At 44.3% G+C, this 14,174-nt stretch overlaps 1 protein-coding gene across 1 annotated transcript in view; it reads right to left on the bottom strand.

The window, feature by feature from the left end:
• The window catches only part of EXOSC10 (exosome component 10), a 51,986-nt gene that overhangs the window by 655 nt on the left and 37,157 nt on the right, over positions 1–14,174 (bottom strand). The gene's annotated exons all lie outside the window — the stretch shown is intronic.

Raw genomic sequence — 14,174 nt, 5'->3', positions numbered from 1 at the left:
TCTGTTGTCAGAGCAGGAAGGTGTTGAAAACAAAATAATGCGGCACATTACAGGATTTCAGAATAGTGAGTCTGGTTAGATGGTTCTGTGTAATGGGACAGGAATATTCAGGTGACTCAACACTACGGCACACACAGGTACAAGTTTAAGAGATGCCAAAGTCTTCCAGCTCCCAGCTGCACATTTTAAGCCACTGCAAGCCTGTGTTGACTGAAACCTGCTCCATGCCTTGTTCATACACATGGAGTGCTTTCTATCCTGTCCATCCTGAAATACCCATAAGGTAAAAAGGCAAAATTATGTCTTTTGAACTTGGCTTGCTACAGAAACAAAACAAAAATCCTCTGTGCTCACATCTGCCTGTGTAAGGTACTAACTTTAAAAGCCCAACAGTCAATTTCTACCAGATTTGGCAGAAGAGAAGCAGTTCCAAGGATGGCACTGCAAAGGAGATAGGAGGAAGGATAAAAAAAAAAATGAATTCCTGTTACTGGGGATTCTCTGAGGGAAAAAACCTGAAAATGAACTCAAATTTCTTTTAAACATTTGTGGATCCACACAGAGATTTCACACCACTATAAGACATCAGGGAATTCAACTGAGAGAGCAAATGCTATACGACATAAAGCTTTATTAATTCCACTACTTGCAGACTGTTTCTTTCCAAGTCAGTGTTTGGGTTTCCCACAAAACTCCTATTCCAGCACATACAGAGATAGGCATAGAGGGTGAAAAGCCAGGTATGTTAATGCTGATCCTAGGTGCCACCTCTTCCCTGACAAAAATGGACAGAGAGCAGGAAAACTGATTTGCAGCAGGGAACAGATTACCACAGTGCACATGTAGGAAATATACACTGAGATATCCTGTAATTAAATGGACACCTTTTGATACTCATTTTTGAACAGCCAAAAAATCATTACCCCAGGCAGTGAAGCTGGTGCTGGCAGGAAAGCAGGAGTTATTACATGAACAAAACTAAAGCCAACAAACCATTCAGCAGACTGCAAACAGAAAACACCATTTAATAAAAGTGAAGGAGAAACCAGTAGCAGTAACAATTAATTGTGTAGCAGCAGTACCTACAAGCACGGTTAACAGACAAGAACCCAGATGGGACTAGCTCTTCCTATGTATGGCACACTAGGTGCTAAAATGATCCTATCAACACATGCAAGATGTGGAGTTTGTACTGGCTGGAAACAAGGGAAGAGAGAGAAAATTTTGAAAAAAAATCAATCTGTGCCTAACTGAGCTAGTGCCCGATTCCCACAGACATAAATACTTCCAGAAGTGTCCCACGTCAGGCTTCCTGCTCAGTTCAGTAGCAGAGGCATGAGGAGTCAATTCTGATCCTAGGTCTGAACAGTTTCTCGCAGCCCCAGAATCTGATGAGGCCATGGAAGCTGATGGTTGCTGCCTAGCACTGAATTAATAAACTGTAATCCTGGAGACTGAGAAAGTGAATGTTTGGTGCACATATTGGCTTTCCTCTGGCATGGTCTGTGGAGAGACAAGACTGCCGTGATTTTAGTCCTCAGCACCTGATGCAACCAATGCCAAAAATGTTGTCCCTGTTTCTTTGCCCAGAAACCTTCTGCCTCCAAAAGGCTGCTGGGCATCAGCTAGCCAGGTGCAGCAGTATCTTGAGAGCACCGTGATAGCTAACCTCAGGCCCCACAGATGCTGCTCTTGCCCACAATTTCCCTTTTGACTGCACAGGATTAAGCCAGCCTGAAGGCTGAGTGGACTACATCCATGTAACTGCAGTTACCAGGGCTCTGTAACTTGCTGAGTTACTGATCCACTTTAGGAAGCTTGGGTGTTATCTGAAATGACAGATGTCTCTTGAGAAGTCTGCCTAGCTTGTGCCCGTCTCCTTCCATGCTGAGGTAGCACAAAGGCAAGCCGTCATTTTTAAGAGAACCACCAACTGTGAAAGCCAAGGTTCAGAGAAAGGACTTCCCCTTGAAAAACAAACAGACAAATCTTCCGTGGGATGGAGGAAGGACACAGAGATACTGGAGAGACCTCATACGAGCCCATACTCTCCTCAGACCCTGTACAGTCTCTCAAAACATGCTTTTACTACTTGTCACTGAGGTCTGTCAAGGAAAGGTTTCAAATTCCTCCTGTGGCAACAGCAAGTGCAGGCAGCTAAGCCACACACATAAATAAATTAGCAAGAGCAGAGCTGCTCAGCCAAAACAGTGCCCCTCGGGCTGGTACCACTAAGATCTAGAGACCTGCTCTTCATTTTTCCCGACAAAACCAGACAGCAACAGAAATCCACTGACAAGAGGAGAAGGCTGGAAATGAGCTGTGCAGCTAGGGCCTTCATCGAAGTTGTGCAAGATCCAGGCTAAGTCCCGGGGTAGCTCTTCAGATTTCCCTCTGACCCCAAGTTTTAAAACTGGAAAAATGTTACCTGAGGTACATTCTGCCAAAGCTGTGTTCCTACAGAAAGGGCTTCAGCTGTGACAAACCCTGAGGTCCTGTAAAAATGAAGTCACTACAGCCCCACATCCACTTAACCAAAAAAGTCCCAGACAGCTCTATTCTCAAATAGACCATGCAAAACCACACACTGTCTCAGAAAATCATCTTGTGCCAGGGGAGAAAACCGTTTCTGGGCCTTTGAAAGGCAGCTCCTGCATTCTGACAGCAATTCCATGAAAAGCACTGCGACGACTGATCAGAGTCAGGAGCAGACGTTTCAGGTGTAACAGGACAGTGAGCATCTGAACGTGCCTCCAGATCTGAAACACAGGTACAGTGCCAAAGCAAGAGGCTGGTTAACGAATGGAGGAAAAGCGTGCACAGGCCTTCCCAGCATCTAAGATGAGACAGTGCAGCCATCTAACACAGCAGTGGCTATCCTTGCGTCACAAACCAGGAGAGCAAACGAGCGTAATAGCTGCTTGCTGTGATCCCCGAAGACATTGCTCCCAACTGCCCCTTATTTCTCAAATGCCAGCTGCCTCTGCAGAGCCCTAAGAGATTGCTTGGATGCTTGCTGTTCCGTGGCTAAATCCAATCCTCCTGCATTGAGGGGTTCGGAGGACTGGGGGGAACATGCAACAAAGGAAAAGGAGTTCTGTTTCCTCATTTACAAATCAAATAGCGTGACTGACATCAAAAGACAAGCACACAGACGGAGCAAGCAGAGCATGGAGTGGGGCAGGGGGAAGAGCCTGGCTGCTGTGAAACAGGGAAAAAATAATCTTGCCAGGGCAAAAATAGGAGAGAAAGCTCATGCAATGGGGCAAGATACTTTCTCTCTTCAGTTAGGGCATGCTTTCCTCCTTCCCATGCTCTCTGCTGCTATCTGATTGTTTTATATTCTGTTTGCAAAGGTGGACTCCAGCTGCTACAGAGTGCTAAGGCACATTTTTCCAGCAGTGAAAAAATCACTGGACTTGTCCTCTCTACTCTGCACTGACTGACTTCAGAGGACAGCCAATGCAATTCTACAGTGTCATCCTCATCTGAAAGCACTCGGATCTGAGCTCAAATTATCTAGGAAGATCAACAAAAGCTCTGGGGTAAAGATACTGGACTACAGCTTTGCTCCTCTGGCACGACAGAGCTCTCAAAAACAAGGGTAACTGTCATCTGTGTGGGGCTGGTCTCAGGCTGTGAAACATGACCTCTCCAGGAGCACCACAAAGCTCTGAGTGTCTTTGAACATGTGTCTCTGTGTGTGTGCACGTGTGCATGCACATGTTAGCAACGACGCACACACAATTTATACATTATGTATGTGTACACAATCAAAACGATAAGGTGCAAATACCCGTATAACTTCTGTTCAACTACAGAGCTGCAGAATCCAACAGCATAGTTTTCACGTATGCCAGTCCATTTCAACCACTGCATGGATGTATGTATATGTATTTACGCACGTGATTATACAAATACCAGGGCAAACCCCCGTACTGCACACAGTCATCCCCTTGGGGAGAGGCTATGATGGCACAGAAGAGATGCTGATCACATCACTCCGCCTTCTCCCGGAAAAAACTCCCACTCTGCCATGGGGAAGACAGCATAAGAACTGCGTAGGTCAGAATCTCTCTTCCCTTTGCCTGTCTCCCCAGTCCCATCAGCCTTGCTCTCAAAAATTTAACCAGCTCACAAAGCTACTGTCTCGCTCCCACCCACATCTTTGGTAGCTGCAGCATGTCTGCTGGGCTGGCTCCAAGTCTGTGACTTCACCGGAGCAGCTGTTTGTGCTGGGAAGAGAATTTGGTTACAATTCAGATAAAGCTAGAGCCAAAGCTACGAAATACAGTGCTGTCTTCTCTCCAAAGATGCTATGCATGTTGCAGGCACAGCCAATGCGCTTTCCTTGGGTAAGCCTGCCTCCAAACAGCTAAGAGGAACAAAGGGAGTGGGTGAATAACACACGTCTAACATGTATCTCTTGTCCAACATGAAGTCCCAAAGCAGGGAAGGCAAAGTGGGGAAACAACAAAGAAAAGCAAGAAAAATACAACAAATCTCTGTACTAGAGGACACAAAGACCAACCAAGGATGAGCCCATCAGGAACTCCCTATTGTGAATAGAGTGAGGCTAATGAAAAGCCTCCCCTAAACCTATCATAGCCTTATTCAGCAAGCAGCTTGGCCCTGCAAAGTAATTAGGAGACTTTTCAGCTCCCAGAACAGCACTCAGGAATGACAATCTCATTTAGAGAGAGTAGTTTGGGGTTACACACCTGCCAGGATGACTGGAAGGCCTGGAAAGTCACTTGCCAGCTTAGAAAAGGCTATTAGCATGTGCCATTCCCGGCAGCGCACAGGCTCCAACAACAGGATCCACTTGAGCAGCAGCCTCTCTCCAAAATCAATCTTTGTCAAGGGAGAACTGAAAAGCAAGCTTGGCAGAAGAACCATATCCATCTCCTCCTGGAGTTTCCTTGTAATCCTCCACTGTTATATCCTTTCTTAAACAAACCTTAAACTTTTTCCTATCTGCAGAACCAGACTCTGCAGAGTACAGTGACCACCACTAAGTTTGGGATGAAGTCCTGGTTTCTCAAAGAAGGGGAACCCAGACTTCATCTTCCACACCAAAACTACAGCAGACAAGTTGCTCTCAGCTGAGAGCACAAGGTCTGCTTTTGGAACTCAGATCTTGGCTTGTCTCTATTTCCATCTCAATTTCATTTCTTGCTTCCGTTTCCATGAGTACTCTTGCTCTACGTGCAATAATTATCACTGTGCAGAACTGTATTCACCTCCCAAATGTGTAACTTGCTGAGACTGGAGGAGACAGTGAATTCCTGAGGCTCCCACCCCTCTCAGGGAGAAGCTGAGAAACGTGCTGAAGAATAGGTTTCAACAGCATTAGGACTAGCAAATTCATTAAACCCACTTTCAACAGGCTCCTTCTCCATATATACATCCAAGTGCATTTTCTACTCACCCCTGTTCAACTCAAAAACATTTTTCACCATTTGTCTTCCTCTGCAATTGTCCATAACCTCATTTTTTCCTAACAAAGAGGCTATTACCCCACTAATCTAGATAAACAGTAAAGCCAGCCCAAAGCACTCCCGAAATAAGAGCTATTGCTCAGACAGTAAAGAGTTAGTATGATACATCGAAATGGACAAATCTTCCCTTTGGCTAAATCCCTCCCTGAATACACACAACCTCATTCCTGCCTTGGAGAAAACAGATTGAAGGCCGTGTCAGAGCCAACAGTCACATCAATCAGAACCTGTATATTAAAATGCCTGTAGCACTCCAGGAGAAAAAACAGACCTACCAAGCAACCAGCTGTGCTCAACTTTTGCATACCACCTCAATGGAATAGTATGCCTTTCCCAACTATTTCGAATCAACTCCCCTTCAAGGAAGTCTGGGATCCCTGATTGTTCTCTTCTCTTTGGAGGAGAAATTGCGGATACCTTCTGGGTACTAGGTACCTTCTAGATGCATTGCCTTTTACAAAGACTGGCCTTATCTATCTTATTTTTAAGGCAGGAATGTCTCATCTGCTTCTGCCCAAAAGAACTGGAAGTGTTCAAACCAGTGTCTTTCAGCCTAGATCTAAGCTCATTTTTGCCAGAATTCCACCCTGAAGCTCTTGTTCCTTGCCCTAGGGAAAAAAAAAACCAAACCAGCAAGCCCACCAAAATGCAGAGCAAGAGTTCTGTGCTGAATGGACACTTTACTGCTCAGCTTCTTTGCTCATTTTTGCTTCTCTCACAGAAAACTTCACAAAGCGATAATCAGCAAAACATCCTTTGCTCCTGTGTGCAGGCAACGTGAAACACTTGGATTTGTGGTGAAATTGCTATTGTTTCATAGAGAAAATTAACTGTCTTTTAAATGAGTGGGACACTCACCTGGGCTTCCTTCTCCTCACTTTTCAACACAACACTGAAGTTTCAGGAGGAGTCATGACTAAAGCTTGAACAATAGAGGGAATCTGCAAAAAGAAAAGAACAGCTTTTAAATACAGTTTTCAACAAAACAATTAAACAGTATTACAAAGGAGGAGTTAGCTCATGCCAACAAAGCACTGTATTCTGTCTCAGAAAAATCTGCATTTCAGAGATAGACAGAGCTATAACATAGCTGTACAAAACCAAATGCTCAGGTGTTAGTACTCAAATACTCCCTGGATTAAAAGGTTACCTGACTGCTGAGCATAAGTGATTACATATGTGACTTTTTCACACCTGCTGGACATACTGCCACCTGCTTTTACCTACTAACAGCAGGCCCACCACTTGTTGAGTCTCAAAGCTGCATGCAGAAAAAGCCCACCAGAAATTGCTGACGTACCCTGGAGGCATTGGGCCTGCTGGCAAGTGAAGGGAGACTTACTGGATGCTAACCCTCTAATTTAAAATTAGGCACAGAGTCTATGAAAGTATATCCTGAATTGCCCCAGCCATAATATCTGCCAGTGACTTCCACTAGCCACCAAACAGTTGTAAGAGCTTACTTTGCTCCAGCAATGCTCAGCTCCACTGCAGACAAAATCATTTGGCTATATACAGAGTTAACTTGGTACAAGGATATGGGATCTAACCCGGATTCCAACCTGAATGCCAAGGCACTCACAGCACAGAGAACTGAACAGTTATAGTCAAGCTCTGAGCCTTTTTAGCTAACAATTAAAGCTAAAAGGAGAAACTCTGGGAGGTCACAATGAAAATACTTTAGGTACGCTTCTGTGCGGCAGGCAAAAGGGAAACAGTCTTGCTATAGCATGTGTTTACCTGAAGTGGCAAGAGCAATACAGAGCCACCAAGCAGCCAGCAAATTAAAATATCATTGCATGTAATTTAAATGTTTGGCTGGGATCCCCTGAGGCCTGGTAGGAAGAACCTCTGAGGAAAGGAAGATATTTTGTTTGATGTATGTTAGCAAGGAGGAAACTGAGCCAGAGGACTAGCACGGCTGGAAGAATTATTTTTGCTGAAGTCAGATTACTCTAACTTGTCTGTTAGCCTCTGCTTAGCAGCACTGTAATGACCCAAAATTGCAGCTGACAGATTGGTGCTGAGAGTTTGTCTCACTGAGGCTACTGCATGTGGATGGGCCATTATTCTTTCAATTTTGGTCTCTGATGCCTGTTAACATACATTAGGCTTTTCCATATGGTGCTTTTTAGCCTGGTGTCCAGGGCAGCTGCCTGGGCCTCTGTCCCCACCCCCATGCTCAGGCCCTGTCTAATGAAAATGGATGATGGCCCCAGCTTAGTAATGGGACACAGATGGACCAAATGGTTTTTCGCTTTGAAACATATTTTCATTTAAGAAAGTCTCCAAAGTCCGTGAGGTTTTTTTTCATGTATCACCGTAATATTCCCCACTAATACACTGCAATCTTCACACAGGTGAGGAATTCAAAGTTGCAAACTTTCGGTTTAACTGGATCTGGAAGTCTACAGACCAATGTCCTATTCTAGTGCCGCTATTCTGCTGATGGCCTTGACAGTCACTTGCATGTTCTCCCACTTTCCTCCTGTCTCACCTCTTCTACTCATACTGAAAGATCTTCAGCATGAGAAGCGGCATTTTTTTGGGCAGACTTTCTGTTAAAAGAAGGCCTGACAGGCTGTTGAACCAGCCTCAGCTGAGGGACTGTACTGCGTCCTGCAATACAGATAGTAACGATAAATTAAACTGGTTTACTAAATATGAAGGCTTTGTGCAGACACAGCACAAGGAGCCTCCACAGCCACACGTGAGAAAACTTGACTGAGGGGACTGTGCAATGGGCATGGCAATCAAGGGTCATCTCCCAGCAGGACTCCTCATTCTTCAAGTTATTCTTCTTGTTAATAGTATTTGTATTCGAAGAACAAATGGGCATAAGCAGAGTCCAAATGCCAGAGAAGAGTCAAACGCTTCCACATAATTTGTGGGAAAACCAAGCTCATCTTTTAGATGACATCAGTGCAGTACCGTACACTCACCAACAAATGTGCAGAGTTAAGGTATGCAGTAGGCAAACATCTGCTGCAAGATGGGAGCCATCTGTATTTTGGGCCAAGTGTCCTGTGTCATAAGTTGCCACTGCAAGCCTATAGCCCAGTAGTGTTTTGCGAACAGCATTTCACACACCTCTTATGCTAACTTGCTCTTGGTGGCCAGCCTGGGGCATCTCATATTCAATTCCATGCAGATTAGACAGGACTTGGTTGCAGCCTGCACTACCAGAGTGATCTGGGAAGCCACACAGAATGAACTTCCCTTTGCTGACTGCTTTGGTGACCCACTTGTTCTGTGGTACATCCTCTAAGAGATGGAGTTCCCTTGCGTTCTGCACACTGGGAAGTTCCCAAGGGCTCATGAGGCTGTCTCTGACTTTCCAAAGTGCTCCTTGTTATTTACGGTTTCTGCACTCCTGCTAAGCCTTTTCAAATAATTTGGAAATAATCCCCTTAATGCTAGGACAGTGTTTGCCCATGACATCTCATTTACCAGGCAGTCTATCTTCCCAGAAAGGTGAAGCCTAGTTAAATGTTTCTGAGGGACAGGACAAGCATCTGTATGTGCACGTGTGAAAATGGGATGGGATTCCGGGAAACAATTCTCCTCAAATCTCTCAGCCTTCATTACAATTTGTCTTTTAAGTGCCAGCTCTGATTTATGGCCTGCCATTCAGAGGCTACGAAGGCCTGCAGCCAGAACTGACCAGCTGTCAGAAGAGGGCTTACAGACACAGGAAACATATTAACCTGTCTCTCTGCCTAGATCTCGTAACTGATAGAGGAGCTGACAAAGATGGGCTGTTCTTGGCACATTACTTCCACTGAGAGCACTGCTTGTGGCTGTGACTGTTCAAAGGTGGAGACACCCGGAACCATGTGAAGATTCCCCAGGTGCAGTAACTTGGACACAGCCCTGTATCTTATGCCCCAAGAGACTTCTTGCATTGTGGTTCCCACCCTCCTGCTTGCTTCCTGCAGGATCTTTGATACATTGGCTGGGACTTTGATTTGTCTCCTGTTAAATAGGAATGATCATTCTTGTTTGATGTACAAAGATGCTGGCAAAGGTGGATCATCTCATAAAGACGCCTTCATGAAAACTGCTAGTTAAATAAAAGTGGAAGCAACTACTTATGTGAAAAGAATAATACGCACATACACACATGCACAGCCACTTTCTCCTTGCAGCAATAACACTCAGCAATTCCATATTTTACACCAAGCCACAGTAATAACATGAGATTATTGACAAAATGCAAGCCTGCCTGTGACTAGATGGTGGTTAAAGGGAGGGAGGATATTCCCTTACCTCACTCTACTGGGTTTATGTACCCTCTCACACAGATTCTGAGTCACACACTACTTAGCTTTGCAATATGGAGACATTCACATTTTTATTCTGGAATGTAGCAAAAGGCCACCAGTGGCATTTCTTCTTGGTTATTCTGCTTCTAGCCCACTCTGTCCCATGGCATGACAAGCTGCCTTCCAGCACTGAACAGGGTTCAGTTATCCTTTTCAGAAGAGCAATCATAAGGCACTTTCCAGCCTGCTGGCTCCCAGCAGTGGGTAAATTCATCAGTTCACAGACGAAGATGAGCATTGTTTGCAAGCCAATATTTTAGAGCACAAAGACTGCTGTTTGCTCCCCGTGGTTCTGGGCTCCTAAAGTGTAAATCCATGGGGTTTTTTAGGCAGCTGCAGCTCCCTGTCTGTACACCTGCACCTAAGCTTCTGGCAGGGCATCTCTCACCATGGGACTGATTTACTTCTGACTAGATCAGCAGCACAAGGCCAAGGACAGAGGCAGAGCCCTTGGAGCAAAAACTGCTTGTGTGGAGACATGTCCTGACCTCTGGGTTTCACTCCGAGCAGGGGACTTCCTGCACAGTGTCTTCTCCCAACTGGAAGAGTTAAAAGCTCTGTACAAACTATTATCACAGAAGTACTCTCCTTTCCCTTTCTCTATTAATTAAGCTGCTGCCTGTGCTAGGTTCACTAACTAATGCAGACTAATACACTCTGTGCTATCTAGACAATCTGCTCTTGTTCAAATACATAAACAAACTCACAGTGAAACCAACCAGATTTGAAGACTCTTCCTTCTATGCAACAGTGACTGAAGCTACAATGTCTCTAAAATGATGGACTTAAAAACCATCAGCTAAGGGACCAAAAGTCTCTTGGACAATTTCTGGAATGTACAAGCCAGGAGTGGGCAGCATTCCACAGCAATAAACCCTTGGCTTCTTCCTCTCTGTCAAAAAGAGACTAAAACACACCAGCCAAGCACAGCCCAGTGAAATTGAAGACAATAGGAAGTAGGTCTGACTTCAAGCCAAATTCAGCAAGGTCCCAGCTATAAAGACTGATTATAATATTTTTTTTTACTAAACACTAATTGGTTTAAAACAAGAGTCCTCCAAGTCCCCAAGGTACTGCTAGAACTGAAATTCCTCGTTCCCAGCTGAATGCCCCGAGTCCAGGGAAACAGCATGCTCTCTCCCCTGGCACAGGTACTTATTCCCTTGTGTGCTGTGGTCCTGCTAGACAGCAACCCTCATCCAGCCCAGCCTACCACTTACAACTAAGACATTCTCTTGGGACGTGGAAGACATGGATTTGGATTGTTCAGATTTCCTTCACCTCCCAAATGCTTCCTCTGAGACTTTCTATGAGCCCTACATAATTTTAACAAGCGGGAAGCAGACACGCTGGAAGATTTGAATCTAGATTCAAACAGCTCTCTCCAAAGCTCCTATCTTAAGGGACTGAAATGCTGGCTTTTTTCCATCTGGTACCTCCCTCCCAAGGCTGCAAAATGAGATACAAATCTAAGAGTGAGAGCTCAGTCAGCTCCAAAGGTGCTGGAATCAGCAAAGAGAAATACACAGATGAGACATGCCTGTTACAAGAAGGCTCACAGGCTCAGCACAGGTAGTTAAACTGATCTCCCTTTGCATGGGGTACAGCTGCTCCTCAGTAGTCTGGGTTACAGGCTGACAGCTTCTACAGTCTCTGCTTGTATTCCCAGGCTTCTGCAAAGGAAGAACAAGCTAAACAACAGCAGTGTGCTGTTCTCCATTAGCTTCTGTCTCACTTACGTGACACGGGCCCTCTGACTCCCAAATATTTCCTGCTTTAAAGCCTCAGTGATTATTCTGAAATAAAAAAGCAACTTTAACCACAATAGGTATTCTGCAGTAACGCTCTGTCAGACTCTTCATTCTGAAAGTTCCCCCTATGCTGACACGTCCCTGTTTGCTGTGTGTCTCTGGATAACTGATTTTTACCTACCTGCACTTCATCATCTACTGCCTTAGTGGTAACTCTGACTGTAACTCCTTAGGAATCTCTGAAGAAAAGCTGTATCTCTTAAATCCTTGTTGGAACAGTAGAGAACACCTTCTGATTTCCCATCTCTCAGGCATCTACAGCATACAGACCTTCACACCACAGTTTCACCAAAATGCACACCAGATTAACACTGCCTGTCCTTCTGACCTAGTCTACAAAAACTACAGTGCTCCGGCAACTCCCTCGCATCCTCCTCTCAAATGCCTGCAAGTTCAATCAGGGTTTAGCAAAGACAGGAAAAATCCACTGTGTAAGACATCCTCCCAATTCACCGAGAGGTCATTTGTACTCAGGATTTCCTATGTTGTGCATGTCTTACATGAAGCTACTGTACATTCCGAATGGTCAAGGTAATAGCTTCTTTTATGGAGCAGTCTCCATGGAATATAAAATGCATTTACAGCCTGCTGTTGCTGAGGGCTTTGTGAATACAGCAGCTCAGAGAAGTAACTGAAGTTAAACCTTCAAAGCCCACTGCATAAGAGAGGCTTTCAGAGCTCAGAGAACAAGGTCACTGAACAAAGTATTTACAGTGAGTAACAAATAGACAGTGAACAAATGCCTTATTTGACCTGTGTTATTCTTCTGCTCAACAAAACCTAGTGTGGCAGGAAAGTCAGCAGAGCCACAGGCAGAGGTACATGTGGCATTATGGTTAGAAGACGACACAGAGCAATGTCTCTCAGATTAGCATCTCCCACCACCAAGCCCAAGGCAAATCTCCTAGCCCATACTGCCAAGAAAGATAAATAAAAGCAGCGCTTCTGTGTCACAGGAATGTGCTGTTGTCAAGTTTGTTGCTACCTAAACCACCAACTTATCAGATGAAGGTTGTCAAAAACAAGTGTCCTGGCAAAACGTGTTCTGTGAGCCACTATATTAATCTATGACCAAAAGCAACATCAGAATTCACTCAACTCAGTGGAGAGAAGATTCCCCTTTTGTGCAAATCCAGCTATTCTTTTTCCCAGTTGGTATCTGACTGTTTATAACACTTGCATCTGACTATTTACATGCCATCAACCGCAAAACAGATTTTTTTTTTAAATAAATGGACTCAATGCTTTTCAAACACACGTTTAGTGTTTCTGAGCCAAGCCAAATATGATAACAACGTAAATCAGGACACTCTGTGCAACCTTATATTTCATTCTCCCTGCAATCCTAGGTTTAACCTCAATTTTCTGTAGCTGTAATCAATGCTAAAGGTGCCTCCTAGGCCACGTGTTGTTTGAGAATGACAGACATACGACCACCAGACCAGGCAGTGCTGTTCTGTTCCCACTAAATTTAACTCCATTTGCCAGCGACCTGCAGACAGACAGTATCTTTGTGAAGTCTGGTCAGATTGCAACTCTCTCCTTTATCCGACGCTGAAAATGCACACAGTGAAGTATTGATTCCCTGCTAGCTGACCTGACAGTATGTATTAAAACAAGATCTTCATGACTAAAAGCACATACAAATAAGTCACCGTGGAGGGTACTAAATTTCAAATTAATACCTCTCCAGATTCTCTGTCGTATCTGCCCATGTATACACATGCTTTGATCTCAGAGTAAATGAGATTTACTCTGTTTTCATTGAGGAGTAAGCTGCCCTGGACTACTTCACATTTATCATGCGACAGATATGCACATAGAGTTACCCCTGGGTACTGAATATACTGTAGGTTCACAGCTGAGCTTGTCCTTGTGATAATTCTTTCACTTGCCTGCAGCTTGATGCATAAGCATGAGCTAGTTTTAGGTCAAAAAAAATTAAAAAAAAATAAAAATACAGTGAATACCACCGGACCATGCATTGAATTACGTGAGGTCAGCACTGTGTGTGCTAGCTGACTTTAAAAGTTTGCCTTCTGGCATGTTTTTCACTTTTAATGTGTCTTTTTAACTTTTTAAAAAATCTGGAGATAGCTCATAGGTATTATCCACTTACTCATACACACACAATTATTCTGAGCTGTCACAAGATTTTAAAATGCATTGGCTATTGCATCTGAAAAAGAAATAACATACTCTCACTCCCTTCTACTTGACACATACCATTATAAGACTCACAATTCTTTTGTGAAAATTTAAATAGAAAATGCCCATATATGACACATCATTTATAACCCTTCGTTAAGCCCCTCCCACTGAATCTGACTTATCATGCTCCACTCCCTAATATTAAATGCTGTCATTAGGCAGGATCTGACATTGCTTCAGCCTCAACACATTGACTTACCAAGGAAATTGCAAAATTAAATCCAACTCAAACACCAATTTCAGCTCTGATGAAAGAAGCTGGCCCCTATCCACAGCACGTGCACTGGCAGTGCAGACTTCCTGCCTGGTGCTCAGCCAGCCTGCCT

Source organism: Grus americana, chromosome 21 (genome assembly GCF_028858705.1).
Source record: "Grus americana isolate bGruAme1 chromosome 21, bGruAme1.mat, whole genome shotgun sequence".
Lineage (NCBI taxonomy): Eukaryota > Metazoa > Chordata > Aves > Gruiformes > Gruidae > Grus > Grus americana.
Note: the sequence above shows the minus strand (reverse complement) of the source record. Positions and strands in the feature narration are given on the sequence as shown.